Here is a 25479-nt window from a genome sequence, read left to right as displayed (position 1 = left end):
ACTGGACTCAATGCAAGCAGCACTGTTGAGACTGGCTTCTTGTTTGTAAACTATTTTCATTCTTACATGGAAAAATTGACCTCAGAAAGTGTAGTGACATAAGAATTTAATAACTGGAATCTTGAAGCTACTTTTGGTTCCTCGCACAAAAACAAACTGAAACTCCTTTTGAGGTCCCTGCCTGTGGAGGTGAAAATACTGAGACTGCACTGACAGTAATTCAGAAAAGAAAACAGAGCCACTATATTTATCTTGGTAGTCAAAAACAAATTTTTTCCAAAGTAAGCAGAAATTTTATAAACTTTGCTTTGATGATGTTTGCTTTGCTTTCATTTCATTATATTTGGTTCTTGGTTTGTCTTCGTACTGTTTATCAACAAACTAAGTAGAAATGAACACAGAGAATTCTGGACAAACTCAGCAGGTGAGGGAATATCTGCAGAGAGAGAGAGAGAGAGAAAAAAAACAGTGTTATAACATGTTAAGTCTCTTATGACTTCAGAACTATATTGGAGAAAAGTTTTAGATTTCTAGCATCTGTAGTATTTTGCTTTTAACTGAATGGAAAAGCAGGTGCCTGTGGCTTCTAAATATTTTTAGTTCGTTATTTTGCCAAAACAGAAAATAGGTATTATAATACCAAAGTGCAGAAAATGCAGTATTCAGGATACTGCAAATTTATTTGGCCACTTGAAAATTTGCGAGGGGATGTATTTTACAAAAAAACCCACTTCATGTTGTTAGAGGCATGACTTATGGGAATTGCTGCTGGATCTGTTAATAATCTGTAACAATTAGTGGTGACTTGAAGAAATGATATTGTTGGCAGTTCAGAAAGAGTGGTAAGTTAAATTTAAACGAGTAGAACCAGAAAGGCGACCTCCAGTTCATATTAATAATGAGTCAGACCTGGATAAATAAATGTGCAGAAAAAAATCAAAATTATGTTTCAATGAACAAGGGCTCCAAACAGAACAAGTTGGAGGTTAATGAAACACAAAGCAACAGGAAGCTAGCAAAAGCCAGAATCACAAATTAACTCATTGTGAAGTAGAATTGTATCTCCAGCTTTACAATGGATATTTAAAAATAAAAGTAAAAATAAAAATGTGGCTTACTAGTCCTTGAGTAAGCTTTTGACTTTATCTCAGTTATCTTTTATCTTTGTTCAAAATTGAAAAATCTGAACATTAATTAGAACAGTGTTTGCATATTCATTTGAAAGAAATCAAAATGAGTTTTGTAGCTCGATCAAGTGTTAAATGTCAAAGCAATGGAGGTATGACCTACACCAAGAAAGCGAGTTATGCGACTGCACGAAGGTTAAAAAACAAGGATCCTTTATTCCACTGGCGCCAATCTTTCTGAACGTTAGTCAAAAAGATTAACTCTGGGAACAAAACTATTTATGGCAGACGTTCGCAGCCAACACTCCAGATCCACCAAGATACTATTAAGAGATTAACCTCTTATTTTTAATCAGCCAGGTTGCAGAGTTGAGTTGGTGAAGCTTCTATTGCTAGCTGCTTGTGACCAAGGGAACCAGATTACTTTTTCTCCTCAAAGCAAAGTGAATCTTCCTTCTCCTACAAACTCTCTTGGATTCAGATGTTGGCCAGGTGATTTACCTTGGAATTCAGCCTTCACTTCCATTTTACTGTTCCGTAGCCACCATGAGAGGCTTTGGGTGGTCCTATTCATGTCGTTTGTATCTCCATGCTCTGAGACACAAATTCTCTACTTGTGATTCCCTCCTTGCTGCTGCTTTTCTCCCCTTCCTTGTGGTTTCTGGCTTTGTCTGTTCTCCAACCTGTGTCCTAGGTTTCAGGTTCTGCCCATCGGTCCTGCACTCTGGCACACAATTCACAGGCTGCTGAGACCTTTGTTTCATGACAAAGTTGGGTTGGGGGCCCACAGGACTAACCAATTCTGTTTTCTCCTGGCCAACATCCTCCAGTGCTGCTGACCTCTGCTGGTCAGAATTTAGTGACCCACAGGGGACTTCCTGCAGTAGGCATGGCCTAACCTATACCCCTGCATGTAAGTTGGTATGTTGAGGACCTGCTCACCTCCAGCATTTCATATGTGTACTTGGTATGAGGAAAGCACATGAATTTTAGTTTCTCTCTCTCTTAGCCAATGATGGTACATGTGCATGACAGCTGTAGCATGGATTACAAACTATTATTTTTCACTGAGACTGTAGCTATGATAAAAGTATGGAGCCTGGTTACAATCTAACATCCAAATGAAGTGGGTGAAACACTTTTCAGGAGGGAATTATGTTGTACTTTAGTCTGGAGATGTTTCAGAGTTTCACACCTAAATTATATTCCATGTAAATATGTGGAGTGATGCTTTCTAAGACAGCACACAGACAAGGTCTAGACCCTGGTCTGGGGTAAATGGCATATACACATGAAATATTGAATGCAAAAATGTTGCTGATATACTTAAGTTACATGTTGCAACAAAATTGGCATTGATATCACATGGAAAAAGCTTTTTAAAATACATATTTCTCTCTCCCTTTCAAGCTCCTAAAATTGAATCATAAATCATTCAACGATTGTGTTTAGTGTAACTTTATAGTAAGAAGCCACCCAGTGTTTGCTTTCCATGACAATGTTTTCTCTCTGAGTAGTGAAACTTTGCATTGCTCCATTCAGTAACTCAGTTGCTGGTATTTGCCTGAATAGGCCTTAGTAGTTGATCTCTTTGCCAGCACTAGGATTTGAACTCCCGACCCTCTTTGGGGAAACAGCAGATTTCCATAAGAGCTCTGGAATACGGAAGTGAAAATTCTTTCTGATCCATGGCCATGTAGGTTCTAAATGTCAGATAATTAGTCACAAATTCTGCTGAATATAGAGGCTGTGTGCTACGTCATTTCAGTATCTCACTAATGGAATGAGTTGACCTCTTGTCAGCTGTTGACTGAAAAATGTTCATATTTTTCTTCACGCTCACTCTGATAGTGAATTGTGGAATCTCACACAGACCAAATGAATTTAATGAGACAATGCAAATTATAATTATGGCTTGTGAACTGATGGTTTTCATTTGCAGAGTTTTATGCATAAAAGTGACAAACAACTAGTCTTTAAATAAGGTGAATAATTGATGCCAATAATTTTGAATCCTTCAAGAACACTGATGTCATAGACATATTCACATAAAATGCCATCTGTTTCACAACACTTGGAAGAAAAAACTGAAGAAAAATATTTTATATTCATGTTGAGATGTCCAAAGAATATTTTGATGACAGCGTACTGTTTGGCATTATATGCTGATATTTATGTTCTTTACAGCATTGAGTAAAGGTAAAGTCCCTACAGTCTTAGCAGACCCTACAGTCTGCTCTCATTTGTGTGAGAGAGAGAGAGAAAAGGTGGTGAGTTTAACCTGAGAGTCAGCATTCTTCAGGCAAGTGGAGAGTTTGAGAAGGAGAGTCCTTTTGAGCACTGTTGCTTCTGAGTTAGTTGTCTGATAAAGATATTTACTAATTGAATATTACAACAATTTTACTGAAGCAATAAAATTAGCATATAAAATACAAATAACCAGAGGAAGTTAACGTAAATCCTAATTTTTTTGTAAGATAGCTATAAATAGAGAATCTACAAAATGAAATTATCTGAATTTAGATTATTCAAATGTGTGCAGCTTTCCACATGAAAATGAATTGTGGATGCTGGAAACGTGAAACAAAAACACTGCTTGCTTTTTACAGATCAAATGTATGGCCATGGTTATGTGGATGGGCCCCAGTTATGCCTGGTTCTTTGTAATGAATGTGGAATGTGCCCCTCCCTACAGCTCTTTCACCAGTACAGTCAGTTCTGCTATAATGCGCGCATCTTCAATGCAAATTTGCTATAATGCAATTGGATAATTTAGACCATTATTTGTGGAACGTGAACTTTTCTTTGCTGTATTGTCTGTAACATGATTCCAGTCCCATTGGTTTAAGTGGTGCTGCTCTTACACAATTTTCTTATAGTGCAGGATCACATGGGAACGGAACTATCGTGTTGTATCAGAACAGACTGCATAGCAATTCCATCGGTGCTGGTTTCTGCTTTTGACCGCAACTGGAAATAAATATCAATTTTGCTTCCAATTTCCGCCCTGTTGTCAACTTCACCTGGTCCATCTCCAACCATCTCTCCTATTCCTTGATATCTCTGTTTCTATTTCTGGGGATAGGCTGACAACTGATATCCACTACAAACACACTGACTCCCACAGTTACCTGGACTATATATCCTCACACCCCGTTTCCTATAAAGACTCCATTCCATTCTCCGAGTTCCTTCATCTCCATTGTATCTGTTCTGATGATGCCAGCTTCTGCAGAGGGGAGCCTCTCTATTTTTTTTCTTAACTCAAAAGCATCGTGGTTATCAGGACCTTCAGCTGGGTCTGACCCAGTTACCGCATGTTGGCTCTCACCCCTCTCTTCCCTCCCCCAACACAGATAGGATTCCCTGATCCTCACTTTCTACCCAAACAGCATCTGTATCTAAAGGATCATAAGCCATCATTTTCACCAAACATGCATTCCCCTCCCCTTCCATGTCAGCATTCTGCAGGGCCTTTCTCTGTTGAACATTCTGATATACTCTTCCATATTCAACATCTCTCCCACAACCCCATGGTAATTTCCTCTGAAATTGCAGAGGTTGTAACATTTGCCCATTTACCTCCTTTCTTTCTCCATCCAAAGCTCCAGACAAACCTTCCAGGTGAATCAGCAATTTACCTGCCCTTCACTTAACCCTAGTCTACTGTACTTGCTGCTGTGTGCTTTATATTGGGGTAACAAAATGCAGTCTGGGCGACTGCAATATGGAACATCTACGTTATGTCCATAAACCTGACCTTGAGCTTCCAGTTGCCTGCCATTTCAACACACTGCTGCATTCCTTGGCCAACATTTCTGTCTTGGATTTGCTATAGTGCTCCAGGGAAGCTTAGCCCAAACTGGAAGAGCAGGGTCTCACTTTTTGCTTGGGGACACTGCAATTGTAAGGGCTCAATATAGAGTTCAATAATTTTAGAACCTGAATACCCCCTTCCATTCCCTCTTCCCATCCCCACCTCCTAGTCCCTGGCATGGTGAGGGCTGCTGGCCAATCCATTTTCACCTACTTATGGTTTCCATTTAATGCTTTTCTTTCTCCCTTGCTCACTATTAGCTATCCCTTTGTGTCTCTTTCTGCCCGGGTGCTGTCTCCATCTATTGCCTATTCCTTCAAACCTCCCCCCTCCCCCATCTTCCCATGTACCCCACCTTTTTCTTGCAACTACTAGTTTTGAAGAAGGTTCACTGGACTCAAAACATTTCATCAGTTTTCTGTCCCCAGAGTTGCCAGACTGAGTTTATCTAGCAATTTCTGTTTTTGTTGAAGTTTTCTACATGCTTTAAGTTTAAGCTTTAGATGAAATGCTGATGGTCTGAAAATTGCATGTTACAGTTTTGAGTGAGGTATTTTGATAATAATTCAAATTTAAAAAGTCGACTTTTACCGTTATCGTTCTCTGACAACACTTGTCTCAACGGACACTATTTCACTTTTGTGATAGTTTGTGCCTTGACTGCAGTTACAATTTAATGACTCTCATTAAATAATAGAAGCATTGCAAAGAACTGTAGAAGATGATCAGATGTAGTTGCAAGATTGAAAGGATCGGCATCAAATTAAAGGGCCAAGAGCCAATGGATCACAGCTTTTCTAAAGATCCATTACTTCGAAAATGCAAGTGTATTCATCTCTGCTTAAAATTCATACCGAGAGTCCTTCAATTTAACTTGGCCACCAAAATTACAATACACCTTTTGTATAAGAAACAAAGCTTCAGTTTTAATAATAGATTTGCATTCCATCCGTCTTCACAGTGCAGTGAAATCTTCCTCCTTATGAGTAAGCTTGTCTTGTTGCTGGTATGATACTTCCATACAAGTGGCATGATGTTATTATGAAGAGGATTAGGTCTGTGAACTGATTAGCATTGGTCTGGAAACTGCAGCAAGGTGCACACCTTTTGTGGAGGGGTTGAGTAGGGAAATTAATTTGGGAAACGAGTAGTTGAGGAAGTGATTCAGATTCTTTAAGTTTGGGATCAGTCAAGAATGCTTTCAGTCCTTTTTCATAAGTGTTCAATAAAAAATTAGCAGAACTCTGAAAGTGAGAGAAATCTAACAAGCTCAATTCATTTTAAAAAAGAACTGAATTTCTGTACAGAACTTAAAATATTTATGTAGTGAAATTTAGCTCTAAGAATACATGATGGCTGCAGGCAAACATATAGGAGACAGTGAGGTCTGCAGAGGCTGGAGATCAGAGTTGAGTGTGTGAATTCCTGAACAGACAGCTTTTGCCAGCTTGATATTTTCATATACAGTGAACATTCTAATATTAGAGTGGAACAAGACCATTGAGCAGGAACTGGGTCAAGAATTAGGAATAAAAGAAGAAAAGTGGCTCCCTTAAATCTGGGAGGGAGTGTGATATTCTGAAATATTTTGTGTATGCTGTGGAGAAGTTTGGGATCATGAAGTTTCAGGAAACTGATGAAGAGCTCAGGCCTGAAACATCGATTTTCCTGCTCCTCGGATGTTGCCTGACCTGCTCTGCTTTTCCAGCAACACACTCTCAATGTAGGCAAACATATAGCAGGACAATTATTTAATTCAGTTTGTCAGATTTAGTTTATTGGTAATTTTAAATCTTCCTACTTCGTATTGCTCATATTTATTTCCAACTTGTGACTAAACCTACCAATTTTTTTTAAAAATAGCTTTCTTACATCAGTTGGCACAGGCTTTTCTACTAAAGTAATACTTAAGCCCATGTGATTTTTATCATCTTGACTCTGCAATGCAGTTTGCAATCGTTTGTGTAGAAGTTGCTATCGCAGACTAATTCTCCCTTTGACAATAATATGCATCAAAACCAACATGTAGTTCTTAGCACAGAAGTTTGAGAGCAGCAAATCTAAATGAAAGGACATTTAGAAATTTAAATAGTTTCTTGTTGATATTTTGCAGATGTCCTCAAGTTAGAAGCATTAGTTTCATGTGCTGTAAATTCTCCCACTCAATCTTGTGTAATCTCACACGGTATTCCATATAGCACAAAAGAAAAAAGTGTGTAATGAAATTTCATGATGTTTGAAACAAACACAAAACAAACACAAAACAAATACATACACACTATATATAAAGCTACATGTGCTCCTTTCAAATGCTGCACCCAGTACTTCTGTTTCCAGCGTGCACTCAAGGTGGACTCCAGTGATAGCAGTTGATTTTTTTTTCAACTGCTGCTAAAATCCTCTTTATTTCTTGAGTTACCTCTAGGTTAATTCAACACACCCTTTGTTCATCTCCAATATTCTCCCCCCTGTAAACTTGAGGCCATCCAAAGTGTTGTGGATTCCTGTAGCGACCGCCAAGTCCCTTGTAACAATCATCTTTATACTTGTTGGCCGACATGGTTTCTGGCCAAGCAGTGCCTTGATTTTAAAATTTCCCCATCTATGTTTTTGGAACTCTCTATGGCCTCGCCCCTATGAGATATTCACACGCATGCCATTCTGGCCTGAGTTCAGTTGTTCTCAATTAGTGATAGTCTCTTCAGCTGACATTGGCTTCAGCTTTGGAATTCACTTTCTGCTTCCCTTGGTTCTTCTAAGCTGCTTCTTAAAAAAATACATCTTACAAGTTACCAAACTAAAATAAAAGCAAAATAGACATTTGAAATTAGAAAAGGGGGTTTAAAAAAGCCTAATATCATTTATGATGGAGAAATAGATAAGGTTTTAATTAAAATATGGCCATTCTTTAGAACACTCTTCTTCTTTGACCAGACAGTTGGCCACCTATTCTAACATCTCCTTAAAAGGTTTGGTGTCAAAGTATGCTTTATAAAAGTGTTGTGAAGTGTCTTGGAATTTTACAGATGCTATACAAGTCTAAGTTGTCATTTAGGTATGTGTGCACTCTTATTTATTTGGCAACTTTTATAATTAATAGACTTTTACTTAGTTAAAGGAACACCTATGAGCATTTTAATTTCCTGAACATCAGTAAAATGACTAACAACTTCAATCAAATTATTTTCTCCTCTTCTTGCAAATATCCTCCAACTCTTCACAGTGTGCCTCGTATTTCAGTGAGAGATTCTTTCAAGTTTCACAGAATATTCTTGCCGCATGATCACCGAGGTACTCTCATCTAACTAGAATCCCATGGACAGCCATCTTCTTCATCCCAAACTTTTCCACAACGTACACAAAATCCTCCTCCTAGATTAAAGGGAGCTACTTTTCTTCACTTATTCCTGGTCCTTGACCCAGTTCCTGCTCGATGGTTTTGTTCCACTCTAATATTGGAATGTTCACTGTATATGAAAATATCAATCTGGCAGAATCTGTCCGTTCAGGAATTTATTAAATATGAGAATATCAGACCTGAAAGGAAACGGTGTCAAGTGCTGCTAAAGGAGGAGAAGGGCAGCAGTTCAGAGAGCAGAATGGCCGTGAGCTGTACAGAGCTAACATTTTGTGTGTGCGTGCGTGTGTGTTACTTATTCTTTTCCTTCAGATTTTGCATAAGTATAGTCCATGTTTACATCCCACACATAACATTTAGCCTTTAATGGTAATGCATTATCTTTTATAAAAATGACACCAACGCACTCTTGTGCTTATTTCATAGTTCTGTCAGTATACTTGGAAATTCCAGGCTGGAAAGAATGAGCTGTTGAAGAAAGTGGTGATGTGAACTGTTGAAGTCAAGGGGTAGGACCACAGAATTAATAGTGAAAGAAGGAATTTTTGATATGTGTGTGTTAGAGAATCTTGAACTTCAATTTAGAATAGATTGTGAATGATATAATTCATGATCCAAGTGTGATAAGATTTTTGCAGAAGGTTTGGTGTGTGTTAAGTGACATTTAGGATTGATATTTCTTTAGTTCTATTACTTCAACAATGTTTTTTGAGTTTTTATTTTCTTTATGTGATCAGTGTGAAACCTACATAGGTAAGCATCATGTTCCAGAACAGTTCAGGTGTGTGGACTATTGTCATTGTTTTTTATTTACATTCAGTCACTTTAAAACTGTGTATGGCTATACATTAGCTTTACAATACTGTTTCCTGAACAATGTTTTTCAGTTGTTGAAGGTGTTAAAGCTGATTTCCCAGAATGGTTACAGTGCAGAAGGAGGCTATTTAGCCCACTGGTACAGGCTCTCTGTGTATTTTAACTTAGTGCCAACTCTTACCTGTAACTCTGCACATTATTTCGGTTTAAGCAATCATCCAATGGCCTCTTGAATGCCTCAATTAAACATACCAACAGGCTCAACTCAAGCTTCTGGATTAGTTTTATTGAAGCCATAACAAAGCTGATCAAGATAATGTCCTGAATAAATTCCCACAGTGACTCTTCTGAATGTGATTGTTCATTTTCCAAATAATCTTTTTGAGCTGTTTCCCTACCAGCAAAGTTAAACCAACTGGTCTGAAATTGCTCATCTGAACTTTACAATGTTTTTTTCAACAAGAGCCTGATGTTTGCACTTCTCTAATCCTCTGGCACTATCCAAGAATCCAGGAAAGATTGAAAAACAATTGCTGATGCCTTGACAAATTTCACCCTCCCTTCATATCCTTGGATTTAACATGAAATGTATAAAACAGACTGGAAAAAGCATTTGGGATGTGATTTAACATTAATTGCATGATATTCTCACTGCTTATTTGCTGGAACAAATATTAAAATAATGAATTTAGGAGGGTTCTGAGCTTTTACACCAAAAGACTTAGTGTACATAATTTTTTAAAAATCAAAATATAATAGATTCACTTTTTGATACACGTGTGGTTTGCTGGCTGGCCAGCATTTATTACCATTGAGAAGGTGGTGGTGAGATGCCTTCTTGAACCGCTGTAGTCCACTGTGGTGAGTTGACCTACAATGCCATTAGGGAGGGAATTCCAGGATTTTAACCCAGCGTCGGTGAAGGAATGGTGATATATTTCCACGTCCGTATGGTGAGTGGCTTTCAGGGGAACTTGAAAGTAGTGGGGTTCCCATGTATCTGTTGCCCTTGTCCATCTAGATTGAAGTGGTTGTGGGTTTGAAGGTGCTGCTGAGGATGTTTGGTAAATTTCTGCAGTGTATTTTGTTGATAGATGCCACTGAACATTGAATAATTATATCATTAAATATTGATTGTCATAACCTGAATTCATTGGGAATACTGCATCCTGATAAAATTAAAGCACATTGATAAAATTATAGCACTGATAACGTTAACTTAATCATAAGTGTTTTGTGCTGTCAAGACTGAAGTCTAAAATTCCTAGGAAATGCAAGAATCCAAAGTAGTAACCTATGGTTTACATTGTGTAAAAGTTCAGTTTTGAGCTGGTATCCAAGTAAAACCAAAGCAAGCTTGATCGTATTATCAGAAAATACTTGTGTTAATTTATTGACTTTTATTGTCAGTATTTTGAAAGTTGTCTTTAATGTCTGGCGCTAAGGTGTGCCTAAGTCAATAAAGTGTGTATATTTTTATTTAGTTTACCATTGGAGAGTTAAATAGAAAATTATATTTTTCTCATCTTTATGTGAGGAATGACCATTGGAATTAACGAGTAGTTGTCTTTAATTATCAAGTAAACATAGCAAACGAAACGTTACCAATCTATATAAAAACATGAATGATAGTAAGATTCTGTTTTTTTAAATTATGGTGACTTAAGCTTTGTTTTCAACATTTTTATCAATTTTTTTCTTTAAAAGAAAACTTAGGCTTCTTAACTTGGTTTATGACCCAAGAAAACGAAGGTAAATGTTTAGATTTTAAAAATTAAAAGTTACGTTTTAGATCATACATATGTATATGGTGTTTTAACTTAATAACTCTCATTCAAGAAGTTAATTTTGACAAATTCCAATTAATTAATTTGCATTCACTTGTTTAGAGATTTTGATATTCCAAGGTATTAATTAGTGTCTTGGCAGAAGTCATGGTACTGTTTTAGAAATGTTGGAATTTTACTATGTCATGCCATTCCAGTTGGATGACTTCAGTTTTTTTTCAACCAGGACACGTTTGGACTTGTAGGAGATTGAAATTAGCATTACCTACCCAAGGTTATATTTGCAACAATTGATTTTCAGCAGTGACTATGTAAGTTAACAAAGTTATGAGAGTCTTCTGCTTTATTGAGTGGAAATTCGGTATGGAGTTACATTTTCAGAAATGTATCACAGAATATCTTTGCCTTCGGGAGAAGCTTACTGTCCATTTCAGTCTATTTAATCTAAGTGACTTTCCAGGAATTAGAATATGTTGCATAAAATCTGAATTCTAAATTTGTTTTTTAATTAATAATGGGAAACGTGTTTGTAGAACTACTGATGTGTAGAATCGGAAATTGATTTTATGAAACAGTACACTTAACGATATAGGAAGTATTAAAAGTCAGAAGGAAAAGTTAGAAAGGGTATTAAGGCATACTTAGTTATATTAGACCTTAACATCTCATTTAGAAATGACATGTAATGAATTATTGTAAAGCACAGAAATACTTGCATAAGCAGCTGTAATAATTTTTTAAAAATTCCAAAAACAGAATGGGGTGAAAAAGCAATTGATCTCATTTTAGTTATTTGTGATTGAACAAGGAAAATTGATTTGGATACAAAAGGCGGAATCCTCCAATCCCTTAGCTGTGGATTTGAAGGCCGGCTGGAAGGATGATCAGAGATCAGAGCGTCAGGTCAGCACCTTGATGCTTTCTAACCTCCCAGTCATCTTGACAGAGGGAGTTGAAAATTGACATTAGTGAGTAGGCAAGAATGATCAGTTAAATGACTGATATGAACAGTGAGGACACTGCTGGGATCTTGTGTTGATGTGAACATCTGTTGAGTGTGGGGAATGGGAGGCTGCAAATGTGACCTTTTGCTGTCTCCATGTCTCAATGATGGAGCTGGAGTAGGAGAAATTAAAGGCCACACCTGAGGCTAAAAATAGAGACCTCTGACCCTTATTGACTTCATTTAATTTGGAAAGCTATTTGTGCTTTCATTGGCAATTCCATTTAAAGACACCCTTTGTACATAAATTCCTACCAGAATGATGCCCACCTTTATATGTGTAAAATGAAAAGCATAACTAACTGATAAACTAGAAAGGCATGCATTGACCAGATCATTTTTATGCCAGAAATCAAGTTTTGCTTGATGATTAATACAACCAGATTGATATATCAGAAATGGTGACTGAACTGGAAACTTTCAAGAGGAGTTTACACAACAGGCCACTGGGAAGTAAGAATGGATAAAATTAGCTTTTATTGCCTCTTGAAGGATACAAATTAAAAATTTGTCTTGCCTTAACTATGTTTTTCTACCTCATTGTTAAAATCTGGAAAAGTTTGGGTTACCACCTATAGTTGAGTCCAGTTGGGAAATGGGGATTGTTTAATCCAGAAACTCAGCTAATCTTCAGGGGACACAGGTTTGGGGAAAAAACAAATTGAATTAGGAAACTAATTATGACCATGACACCATTTTCCATTTGGTTCACTAATGTCCTTCAGGCAGAGAAATCTGCCATCCCCATCTGGCCTGGCCAACATTTGATTCCAGACCCACAGCAATGTGGTTGACTTTTAACTTCCCTATGAAATGACCCAGTGATCCACTCAGTTGTATCAGTTGCTATGAAATTTCCACAGAAATGAAACTGGACAGATGACCTGACATTTAACTAGACACTGAGAAAAACAACAGCAAATCCCTTCTTACTAACATCTGGGAGTTAGTGTCAAAATTGAGAGAGCTACCTCAGTAGTCAAATAGCAACCTAATGTTAATGTACTCATGGAATCATACCTTATAGGCAATGTCCCAGACACTCCCCATCACCATGCCCGGATATGTCCTGTCTCTCCAGCAGGGCAGGTGCAGCAGAGGTAGGAGGGACATGCCCTGGGGATCTTGAAAATTGACTTCTGGACTCCATGAAGTCACATGGCATCAGGTCAAATATATGTGCAAGCAAAACCCTTTAAATTGTGTCTCACGAATTTGATTGAGATTTTTGAAGAAGTAACAAAGAAAATTGATGAGGGTGGAGCGGTGGATGTGATCTATATGGATTTCAGTAAGGCGTTCAACAAGGTTCCTCATGGTAGATTGGTTAGCAAGGTTAGATCACATGGGGTACAAGGAGAACTAGCCATTTGGATTGGACTGGCTTGAAGACAGAGGGCGATGATGGAGGGTTGCTTTTCAGACTATAAGCCTGTGACCAATGGTGTGTCACAAGAATCGGTGCTGGGTCCACTGCTTTCTGTCATTTATATAAACGATTCAGATGTGAATAAAGGAAATACAGGTTGAAGGTTTTCAGATTGCACCAAAATTAGAGGTGTAGTGGACAGCGACAAAGGTTACTGAGAGCACAATGGCATCTTGATCAGATGGGCCAATGGGTCGAGGAATGGCAGATGGACTTTAATTTAGATAAATGTGAGGTACTGTATTTTGAAAAGGCAAATCAAGGCAGGACTTATACACTTAATGGTAAGGTCCTGGAGAGTGTTGCTGAACAAAGAGAGCTTGGTGTGCAGATTCTTAGTCCATTGAAAATGGAATCTCAGGGAGATAGGATAGTGAAGAAGTGTTTCATATGCTTTCGTTTATTGGTCATAGCATTGAGTATAGGAGTGGGAGATCATGTTGTGCTGTACAGGGCATTGGTTGGGCTACTTTTAGAATATTGTGTGCAATTCTGGTTTCCCTCCTACCAGTAGGATGTTGTGAAACTTGAAAGGGTTCAGAAAAGATTTACAAGGATGTTGCCAGGGTTGGAGGGTTTGAGCTATAGGGAGAGGCTGAATTGGCTGGGGCTGTTTTCCCTGGAGCATCGGAGGCTGAGGGGTGACTGTGTAGAGGTTTATAAATTCATGTGAGTCATGGATAGAATAAATAGACAATGTTTTTTCCCTGGGTTGGAGGAGTCCAGAACCAGAGGGCATAGGTTTAGGGTGAGAGGGGAGAGATATAAAAGGGACCAAAGATGTAACTTTTTCACACAGAGGGTGGTGTGTGTATGGAATGAGTTGCCAGGGGAAGTGGTGGAGGCTGGTACAACTACAACATTTAAAAGGCATCTGGATGGGTGTTTGAATAGGAACAATTTAAAGGAATATCTGCCAAGTGCTGGCAAATGAGACTAGGTTAATTTAGGATATCTGGTCGGCATGGATGAGTTGGACTGAAGGGTTTGTTTCTGTGCTGTACATCTCTATGACTCTACAATATTCATATATTGTGTTCCCTTGGCTGATAAATCAGTAATCCTCCATGTTGAACAACTTGTAGGAAGCACTGGGGATGGCAAGAATATACTCTATTTGGAGGATTTCAGTGTCCACCACCAAGAGTGGCTTGGCAGCAGTACTACTGATAGAGCTCATCGGGTCCTAAAGGAAATAGCTGCTACACTGGGTCTGTGGAGGGTGGTGAGGGAACTAACAAGAGCCAAAATACATACTTGACCTCATCCTTACCGATCTGCCGGCTGCAGATGCATCTATCCATGGCAGTATTGGTAAGAGTGATCACTGCACAGTCCTTGTGGAAATGAAGTCCTGCCTTCACATTGAAAGTACTTTCTATTGTTTTGAATGTCATTATCATTGTGCTAAATGGAAAAGACCTCAAACTGATCTAGCAACTCATGACTGGACATCCATGAGGCACTGTGGGTGACCAATAGCAGCAGTATTTTACTGCAGTATCTGCAACCTCATGACCCAGCATATCCCCACTCAGCCATTACTGTCAAGCCAAGCGATCAACCCTGGTTCAATGGAGAATCCAGGAGGGGCTTGTCAGGAGTAGAAGCAGGCATACGCTACCAACAAGGTGACTTGCTTGCCATACAGCATAGGCAGCAGACATAAGCATGCCCATAATCTAAGCTCAGTAGTGCTGCCACATCCACTTATGAATGGTTGTGAAGAATCGAACAACTCGCTGGAGGAGGAGGCTCAATGATAGCAGAACACAACATGTCAGGTTAAAAGATAAGGCTGAAGTTTTCTCACCAATCTTCAACCAGAAGTGTCAATCCATCTCAGCCTCCCCCAGTGGTCGCCAGCGTCACAGGTACCAGTTTAAGCCAATTCAGTTCATTCCATGTGATATCAAAAAACAGTTAGAGCCACAGGGTACTGCAGAGGCTGTGAGCACTGACAACATTCCAGCAATAGAATCAAAGGCGTGCTCCAGAACTTGTTATTCCCCCAGCCACACTCTTCCAGAACAGCAACAACACTGGCACCTACCTGACAATGTGGAAAATTGCCCAGCTACATCCTAAATGCAAAAAGTAGGCTAAATCCAACCAGCCAATTACTGCCCCATTAATCTACTCTCGATCATCAGTAAAATGATGGAAAGCGTCATAACAGTGCTGTCAAGTGATGCCCATTTTGGTTCCAACAGAGCCTGTCAGCTACTGAACTTGTGAAAGCTTTGGTTTGAAAATGGACAAAAGAGCTGATGTCCAGAGGAGAGGTGCGAGTGACACCTTTCGACTTGCATCAAGGAGTCCTTGTAAAACTGGAATCAGCGGTTATCATAGGGCAAACTCTCACCTGGTGGGAGTCATGGATGTGGTTGTTGGAAGTCAGTTATTTCAGCTCCAGGATATTTTCACAGGAGTTCCTCAAGGTAGTATTCGAAGCCCAATTATCTTCAGCTGCTTCATCAATGACCTTCTTTCCATCATAAGGTCAGAAATGGGGATGTTCACCAATGATTACACAATGTTCAGCACCATTTGTGACTCCTCAGATACTGAAGCAATCTGTGTTCAAATGCATCAAGATCTGGGCAATATCCAGGGTTGGGTTGACAAGTGGCAAGTAACATTTGTGCCACACACATTCCAGGTAATGACTATCACCAGTAAAAAACAATCTAACTATTGTCCCTTGACGTTCAGTGGTGTTGCCATCACAGAATCGCCCACTATCCACATCCTTGCGTTACAGTTGACTAGAAACTCACTCAGCTGGACTCATCATATAAATACAGAGGCTTGGAATACTGCAGTGAATAACTCACCTTCTGACTCCCCAAAGCCTGTCCACAGTGTGATAAAATGCTTGTCACTTGCCTGGATGGGTGCAGCTCCAACAACACTCCAGCTTCCCACTATCCAGGATAATGCAACCCACTTGATTGGCACTGCATCCACACTCTCCAACATTGATGCTCAGGAGCAGTGGTATGCACCATCTTTGCAGAATTTCACCAAAGATCCTCAGATAGCACCTTCCAAACCCATGACTACTTCCATATAGAGGGACAAGAATAGCAGATATATGGGAGCATTACCATCTGAAAGTTCCCTCCAAGCAACTCATGAACCTGACTTGGAAATCTATCACCATTCCTTCTACTGTCACTGGGTCAAAATCCTGGAATTCTCTCCTTAATGATATTGTGGGTTGACCAAAAGTGCACAGACTGCATCAATTCAAGAAAGCGGCTCATCGCCACCTTCTTAAAGGCAGCTAGGGATGGATAATAAAAGCTGGTTGGTCAGCAACTCCCATGTAACAACGTAAACAAACAAACTTTTTATTTGCACTAAATTCCCACTTAGCTATCCTGGTTATGCTGCTTAATCTAAAATACTCATTCAACTTTTTTCGTGAGAAAAAGTAACTTCAATTAGAGTCATAGAGATGTACAGCATGGAAACAGATCCTTTGCTTCAACCAGATATCCTAACCTAATCTAGTCCCATTTGCCAGTACTTCACCTGTATCCCTCTAAACTTTTCCGATTTGATTTATCTATCCAGATGCCTTTTCTATGTTCTAATTGTATCAGCCTCCACCACTTCCTCTAGCAGCTCATTCCATTTGCACACCACCCTCTGCGTGAAAAAGTTGCCCATAGTTCCCTTTTTAAACTTGCCCCCTCTTACCCTAAACCTATGCCCTTTTGTTCTTGATTTTCCACACCGCAGGGAAAAGACCTAGTCTGTTTACCCTATCATACCCCTCATGATTTTATAAACCTCTATAAGGTCACCCCTCAGCCTCCGCCACTCCAGGGAAAACAGCCCCAACCAATTCAGCCTCTCCCTATAGCTCAAATCCTCCAACCCTGGCAGCATCCTTGTAAATCTTTTCTGAACCCTTTCAAGTTTCTCATCTTTCCGATAGGAAGGAGACCAGAATTGCACACAATATTCCAAAAGTGGCCTAACCAATGTCCTGTACAGCCGCAACATGACCTCAACTCCTGTACTCAATACTCTGACCAATAAAGAAAAGCATACAAAACGCCGCCTTCACTGTCCTATCTATCTGCGACTCCACTTTCAAGGAACTATGAGCCAGCATTCCAAAGGAGTGTTCAGCAACACGCCCCAGGACTTTACCATAAAGTGTATAAATCCTGCTCTGATTTGCCTTTCTAAACTGTATCAGCTCATTGGCCCATCTGGTCAAGATCCCATTGTACTCTGAGGTAGCCTCCTTCGCTCTACACTACACCTCCAATTTTGGTGTCATCTGCAAACTTATTAACTTTACCTCCTATGTTCACATCCAAATCATTTATATAAATGACAAAAAGAGCCTTGTGGCACACCACTGGTCACAGGCCTCCAGTCTGAAAAGCAACCTCTACCAACACCCTCTATCTTCTACCTTTGAGCCAGTTCTATATCCAAATGGCTAGTTCTCCTTGTATTCCATATGATTTAACCTTGCTAACATTGGGGTTTGTAAGAAGTGGGTTCTGTGTTTGTTATTGCTATTTCTTTACTCGACTAGATGGGATTGAGGTGCATAAGGAGGTGTTAGCAGTTTTGGAAAGTGTAAAAGTAGATAAGTCTCCTGGGCTGGAGAGAATTTATCCTAGGATTCTCTGGGACACCAGGGAGGAGATTGTCAAGCTTTTGGGTTTGATCTTTATGCCATCATTGTCTACAGGAATAGTGCCAGAAGATTGGATGATAGCAAATGTTGTCCCTACTCCCCCTTGAACAAGGGGACAACCTACAGATGCTAGACCTGTGAGCCTTACATCGGTTGTGGGTAAATTGTTGGAATGGGTTGTAAGAGATAGGATTTATAATCACCTAGAGATGAATAAGTCGATTAGGGATAGTCAATACGGTTTAGTGAAGGGTAGGTTGTGCATCTCAAACCTTAGAGTTCTTTGAGATGATGACCAGACAGGTGGATGAGGGTAAAGCGATTGATGTGGTGTATGCGGATTTTAGTAAGGCGTTTGATAAGGTTCCCTATGGTAGGCTTTTGCACAAAATATGGAGGCATGGGATTGAGGGTGATTTAGCGGTTTGAATCAGAAATTGACGAGCTGAAAGAAGACAGAGGGTGGTGGTTGATGGGGAAACGTTCATGCTGGAGTTCATTTACTAGTGGGTTATCGCAAGGATCTGTTTTGGGTCCACTGTTGTTGGTCATTTTTATAAATGACCTGGATGAGGTCATAGAAATATCGGTTAGTAAATTTGTGGATGACACTAAAGTCAGTCGAGTTGTGGATAGTGATGAAGAATGTCGTAGGTTACAGAGAGCCATAGATAAGCTGAAGAGCTGGGCTGAAGGTGGCAAATGGAGTTTACTGTGAAAAAGTATGAGGTGATTCACTTTGGAATGAGTAACAGGAATCGAGAGTACTGGTCTGCTGGTAGTGGGGGTGAGCAGAGAGATCTTGGTATCAAGGTACATAGATCCTTGAAAATTGCCACCAAGTTGATAGGGTTGTTAAGAAAGCATACGGTGTGCTAGCTTTTATTGATAGAGGAATCGAGTTTTGGAACCATGAGGTCATGCTGCAGCTGTACAAAACTCTGGTTCCCCCACATTTGGAGTATTGCGTGCAGTTCTGGTCACCGCATTATAGGAAGGATATGGAAGCTTTGAAAAGGGTTCAGAGGAGATTTACTAGGATGCTGCCTGGTATGGAGGGAAGATCTTACGAGGAAAAGCTGAGGGCCTTGAGGCTGTTTTTGTTGGAGTGAAGAAGGGTGAGAGGTGAATTTATTGAGACATAGAAGATAGTCAGAGGGTTAGATATGGTGGACAGTGAGAGCCTTTTTCCTCAGATGGTGATGGCTATCATGAGGGGACATAGCTTTAAATTGAGATGTGATAGATACTGGACAGATGCCAGAGAAGGTTTCTTTATACAGAGTAGTAGGGGCGTGGAACACACTGCCTGCCAACTTTAAAGGCATTTAAATGGTCATTGGATAGGCATACAGACGAGAATGGAATAGTGTAGATTAGATGGGCTTCAGATTGGTTCCACAGGTCAGTGCAATATCGAGGGCCGAAGGGCCTGTACTGCACTGTAATGTTCTATGTTCTAACCATTCTACCATGGGGAACCTTGTCAAATGCCTTACTGAAGTCCATAGATCACCTCCACCACTCTGCCCTCATCAGTCGTCTTTGTTGCTTCTTCAAAACCTCAATCAAGTCCGTGAGACATGATCTTGCATGCACAAAGACATGTTGACTATCCCTAATCTCTGTACTCCTAAATTACTAATGTTGTAATATATAATGTAGTTTAAAAAAGTAAACATTTGGTCATTAGTAGTTTCTATTTGGATACCATAATTAGACATTAAAAGTCACAGCCTACTATTATGATGAGGTGAACAGGGTGTAGGATAGATCCTCTTCCTTCTTCTTCTTCAGCTTTTTGTATTAAAACCTGTTGTGGTTGTTTGACCATTCATTAGATGTTTAACTGTTAACATGCTGTGATTTTAAAAGACCACAGGCTTGGTTCTAAAAATAAATGAAAATAGTATTTATTGTAATAAACCTGTCATTGATTCGCTCTCACACACTCTCTCCCACCCCATATATACATTCTACAGAAATTTACATATACATACAAACACACACACACCTCCGAGCTGGATTGACTGCTTTTAAAGCTCTGCCTGTAACATGTAGGTCATCAAAATCAGCAGGTGGGGTACAAAACTTGAGCTGAATGGGGAGAGACAGACAGCAAGCAAGCAGCAGAGGGATTTAATTATTGAATTTGCTTTTCCTGATCTGAAGAGAAAACAGGTTCTTAAATATGGAGATGATGTCTTGGCTTGTTGCATGACCTCTTTCCAACTGACTGGTTAGCACAGATCATGGATTCTAGGTGCATGATCTATGTCATTTGATTGTATCTGGACAAATTCCTTTTTCCAGACAGAGTTGCATTGTATAACTGCTTTAATAGTTTGCCTCCATTGAGGTGATTGTCTGGATGCTTGACTAATGGTAGAGTAGACTGTTCCTATTAGCACATCTTCAAAGTGAATATGTCAGGTGAGGCTTTGCAGACAGATTGTCTCCATTTTAGTGAGTTTGAAATATGTAACATATCGTGGTGAAAATGTTTGCTCATCTTTGACTCTGATTTCAAATCATTAGATATGGCTGCGGTCTTTTCAGATATTCTTTTGGTGTTTTCAAGCCAGTCAACATTCAGGCATTTTTATAACTAGCGCGGTGTCAAAGCATGACTGAACTTTTTCATGTATTACTAAAATTCTACTAATTTTACCATATCTAATTGGGATAATTATTGTTCTTCCAGGATTGTTTTATAATAGTCACATTTAAAAATTGTCCAGAGATTTTTTTTCAATTGTTTCGATGTCAGTTTGATTCCAGGTGTGTGGTAAAACACTCAGTGCTATGTGGATATTATGCAACGATCAAAATAATTTTTCCAATGATCATGACAAAACCCACATCCCTGACATTGTATTGAAATGCTGTTATGGTTTTAAGACTTTGTACCATGAAGTGAATATATTATCCGATTACTTCAATTTCAAATGATTTTTATTTTGCTGTTAGTTTGATTTCCTCTGTAGTAAGCCGTCAAAATGTTTTATATTAAATAAACTCCCAAGGGATTGAAAAATAATGTATTTATGAAAGTAATCAAAAGTACTTTAAACTTTCTGGAAGCTGGTGTCTGAGCTTGCTCCTTTCTTGCATGCAGATACTTCTGTCTCCTTACCCCTAGTGGCAGATTTCTGATTACTTCCTAGGTTGTTCTTCAGATAAGAGTGTGGTCTTGGAAAAGCACAGCCAGTCAGGCAGCATCCAAGGAGCAGGCGAATTGACATTTCAAACAAAAGCTCATCATCAGGAGTGAGGCTTGTGGCCCAAGAGGCCTGAGAGATAGATGGGAGGGGGTGGGGCTGGGTTGAAGGTAGCTGGGAATGTGATAGGTAGATTAAGGTTGACGGTGAAGGTGATAGGTTGGAGAGGAGAGTGGAGTGTATAGTTGGGACAGTTCAAGAGGACTATGCAGATTTGGATTGTTGCATCTGGGATAATATGAGGGGAGGGGAAATGAGGAAACCAGTGAAATCCACATTGGTCCCATGTGGTTGGAGGTTTTCAAGGTGGAAGATGAGGCACTCTTCCTCTAGGCATTGGATGGTTAGGGTTTGGCGGTGGAGGAGGCCCAGTACTTGCATGTACTTGGCAGAGTGGGAGGGGAAGTTCAAGTGTTCAGCCACAGGGCAGTAGGGTTGTTTAGTGCACTTGCCCCAGACATGTTCTCTGAAATGTTCTGCAAGTTGGTCTCCTGTCTCCCCAGTGTGGAGGAGACCACATTGGGAGCAACGATTGTGGTGGATGGCATGTGTGGAAGTACAGGTAAATCTCTGTCAGATGTGGATCTTCAGTCCTCACTTTCTCCTAGTTGTTCAGATAAGGATTACAGAATTGTCCAAAATCTCCAACTTGATCTGAGAGTTGTCACAGAGGTCACTGGGGAGCATTTGAAGTAGACACTACCTGAGGAGTTGCCGTGTTACTTGTGTGCCAGTTCTTCTGTCAGGTGCCAATGTCCATCCTCAATCGTGTGCCATGTGTCCAACAATCCAGAGATCATTATGGTATAAGCCAACATGAATGAATCACAATGACAATAATCTTTAAAAGCTATGATGCTGACATAGTGTAGGAAAATTTTGATTCTTTTCTATACTGGGCCTTCCATGACTGGTGATGTGGAGGAAAAAAAAGTGTAGATTGAGGAGTCAGAAATTTTTCATATATGGTTTTATTTCAGTAGTTTTATATGGGGATAGTTAAACATAATGATGTGTCTCTGTATGTCAGCGATCTATTGTCCAGCAAAAGCTTATGTTCATAGTTGCTAAAAAGTACAGCTGTTGTCCATTGCTGAATGGCTGCTAAAACCACATTTTGAAAAAAAAAGGCCACAGGAATAACCGAAAAGAGTGGAATGCTTTTTGACTTCCTTTCTCCTATATGTTAGGAATGTAAATTTAAGTGTTAATAATAACTGTGCAGATAGAAATAGATTTGCTTGAGTAATTAATTCGTTGCTACAGAAGGCTGTGGCGGTCAGGTCATTGAATATATTTTAGACTGAGATAGATAGGTTCTTCATTATCAAGGGTTACGGGAGAATGGGATTGAGAAGCTTATCGGCCATAGTGGAGCAGACTCGATGGGCTGAATGGTCTAATTTCTACTCCTATGTCTTGTGATCTTAATACAGCCGTCTTGACCAGAGATATCCAGAATTGAGTTCACAACTCGTTTTTGCACCTTTGGTGAACCAAGTTCCCTGGTTGTTCCAAATGCTGAGTGTTTAATGACTGCCACAGATTGTACGTAAAATATTTATAGTAGAGGGGGAAGACTGCACACCTGTAGTAAGTCAGTTTGCATACTCAGGGTACAAATGCATGATCATTTAGAGTTACAAGTTACCTGAGTTACTCAATGTGTGGACAAAAAAAAATCATTAACAGAACCTTATTTTAATTGTCCTCAGTTCCATTTCTGTTAGACTCTGAAGTTGATTGCATATATCTATTCATTCATATTGTAAACGTCTGACTGATCTGTAAGTGTGTTGTTGTTGACCGTTTGGTCTTTGCTTGTTTCTAAGGTGATGTCTTTTCTCCAGTGAGTTTGTTCCTCTAGCAAGTGCTGTTGTAACAGTAACTGTAGTGGTTGATCCATTTCTGTTACTGAGAAATGGTGGACCTCTGGCACTGAGAGTTCTTCTGTACTCTGTACCATTGGTGTAATTGTATCTTCCTCATCAGCTGCCTGCAGTGAAGGAACACTTTCTTTAGTAGTACGTAGATGTCTCGGTTTGTGGTGATATAACTAGTTACTCATATTTGCTGCATATCATTGAGATGTCATTTGCTCAAGAAAGATCCCAAGTTGCACATGTTCACTTTTCTTGAGAGTGTTAAACGAGTGTATTCTGACTGAATGTCCTATGCTCAACTCTGAATTTAACATGGCAGTTTTATCAAAGTGAAATTTGTCACTCAGGCCTGTTACTGCTTATGGCTTCAGTAGTTTTTGTTTTCACTTTTGGAAGAGTGGTTTGGGCGCGCCTTGACATTAATCTTTGGACTGGATGACTTATCCATGCCTTTCAGTTGGTGTGATTCTCCACTCCAGGATCATGTTGTACAAGTCTGTGCTGGATTTGTTTGATTTTTGTCATGATTCATTTGATGTTTTTGTTTCCCCTGTGGCTTTAGCCTTTCTGTTTAGCCGGGAATAGTGTAGAGATGATGCATGTGGTTTTGAATTTCCCATCTTTTATGAAGTGGATGACTTTTTATTTGTGGATTTGAGAACCGTGGTCATTCTCCATAATACCACGAATATTGTAAAAACTGGTAGACTTCTAGGCATTCGAGAGTTGTACTGGTAATGATTGGCATTGGTTAGTCTCCCTCCCAGGAGTCAGAATAGTAGTCCATATTGATAAAACAGTCAGTTCTTGTGAGAGCAAAGAGGTCCATTCCAAGTTTCATTCCTGGTTTGTCTCGGATATCATGTGGTCATAAATGGTTCTTTTGTTTGTTCGATTAGGTTTTTGTTATGAGCACTACAATGTGGGGTCTTTAAACTCCTTGTTCAATTTTTCCCAACAGAGCACTTCTGATTTCCTCAGCTAGACTCAATTCCTTATGGCTTGCATGGGTGCGCTTCAGCATCTCTTTTTTTTCTCATCTGCATAAGAATAATTAACCTATTGTTTTATTGCCGTAGCCCAATATACATTCTCATTGCCATAGCTGAGTCCTTGATGCTTTCTGAAATAACTCCATGAAGGCCAGTATTTCATCACCAAAGTCACCCTTTATTTACACACGCAGAGTACATGACACTGACCCAGCCAGTTGGGGGCCGGCTCCTCAAATGAGCAGAACCCCTGATGCTTCTGTTCGTATCCATCAGCCAGGGCTCCCTGATTGGACCAGATTAACAGCCACCTACAGGGGACTCATTCGACAAGATCAACCTGGTTGATTTCATTCCAATCACGACACTTTTTCAGGTTGTCCTTTCATCACTACTTCCTGCAGCCCTTTGAGGGTTGTGGTTTGTTATGTTATTTGCTTAATTTGACCGAGGCATTTGTCTTTCAGGTTCATTACTGCTACTGGGCTGATGACTTCTAGAGCATGTTCCCCTGTTGTTTCTGGAATCTGGAAAATTTCACACTGTCTGAGCATCCTTAACTTTGTCCATAGACAATGCCAATTTTGACAGCATTTGTTTCCTTTGTTCAGTAGAGGGGAGCAGCTTGAGGAATTTGTTTTGAAGGGGGTTTAGTCAGACAATAATCAGGGACTCTTTCTTAACTGATTGATGTGTTATTCAACTTGAAGTATTCCCTTGGATGCAAGTGCAATGTTGTTCTTGGTACATCAGATTATTCCAGGTCCTGTCTTGCTGCAATTACATTTAATACAAGTACATCAATGACACCATAACACCTCAGCACTGGTATTACCATCACTCGTTTGATTCCAGCAAATTAAGGACTGCTTCTTGTTCTGTGCAGTAATGCTATTGCACGTCCTTAGCAATGAGCTTCTGTAGATGTTCGTACTCTGATCACAAATTAGCTAATAACTCTGTTGAATAGTACAAGAATTTGAAGCAATTGTTGCACTGCTCTCATTTCCTGGTTGCTACATCTTTGTTAAATCTCTCACCTTGTGATAACTTTGGCAAAGCCCTTTTGCTGTCAGTACATGGCCTATGTTCTTGCCTTCAGCATCTTGAGTTGCATCTTTTGCTAGCTCAGCTTCAGATTTATCGGGTGAGCTTTTTCTCGCACCTGTATTTTTGCTTCTTCGACTGTATTGCTACGTTCTTAGATTAGCTGATCTTCTGCAATAGCTTCCTAGAAGATCACTGTGTATCTTGAGCTACTTCCATTGATAGTCCTCTGGAGCAGTGAAAATGCCAAATGGCATGCATAACAATCTGTAACACGCACGCGCACACACACACACACACTCTCTCTCTGTGTCTCTCTCTCTGTGTCTC

At 39.6% G+C, this 25479-nt stretch overlaps 1 protein-coding gene across 3 annotated transcripts in view; it reads left to right on the top strand.

Annotated features, from left to right (window-relative positions):
• cobll1b (cordon-bleu WH2 repeat protein-like 1b) overlaps positions 1-25479 on the top strand; it is a 161903-nt gene that overhangs the window by 8064 nt on the left and 128360 nt on the right. Inside the window, exon 1 of one of the 3 annotated variants that reach the window (XM_087989101.1) lies at positions 8736-8811. The exons of the other annotated variants lie outside the window; for them this stretch is intronic. The gene's annotated coding sequence lies outside the window, so the exon portion shown is untranslated. Of the gene's footprint in view, positions 1-8735; positions 8812-25479 lie in introns of those variants that run through there. 3 annotated transcript variants of the gene reach the window in all.

The sequence above is a fragment of the Chiloscyllium plagiosum genome, unplaced genomic scaffold, assembly GCF_037043375.1.
Source record: "Chiloscyllium plagiosum isolate Xiang-an unplaced genomic scaffold, Cpla_swu_hap1 HiC_scaffold_7, whole genome shotgun sequence".
NCBI classification, from domain to species: Eukaryota; Metazoa; Chordata; class Chondrichthyes; order Orectolobiformes; family Hemiscylliidae; genus Chiloscyllium; species Chiloscyllium plagiosum.
The sequence above is the reverse complement of the archived record's forward strand: the minus strand, read 5'-3'. Positions and strand labels throughout refer to the sequence as shown.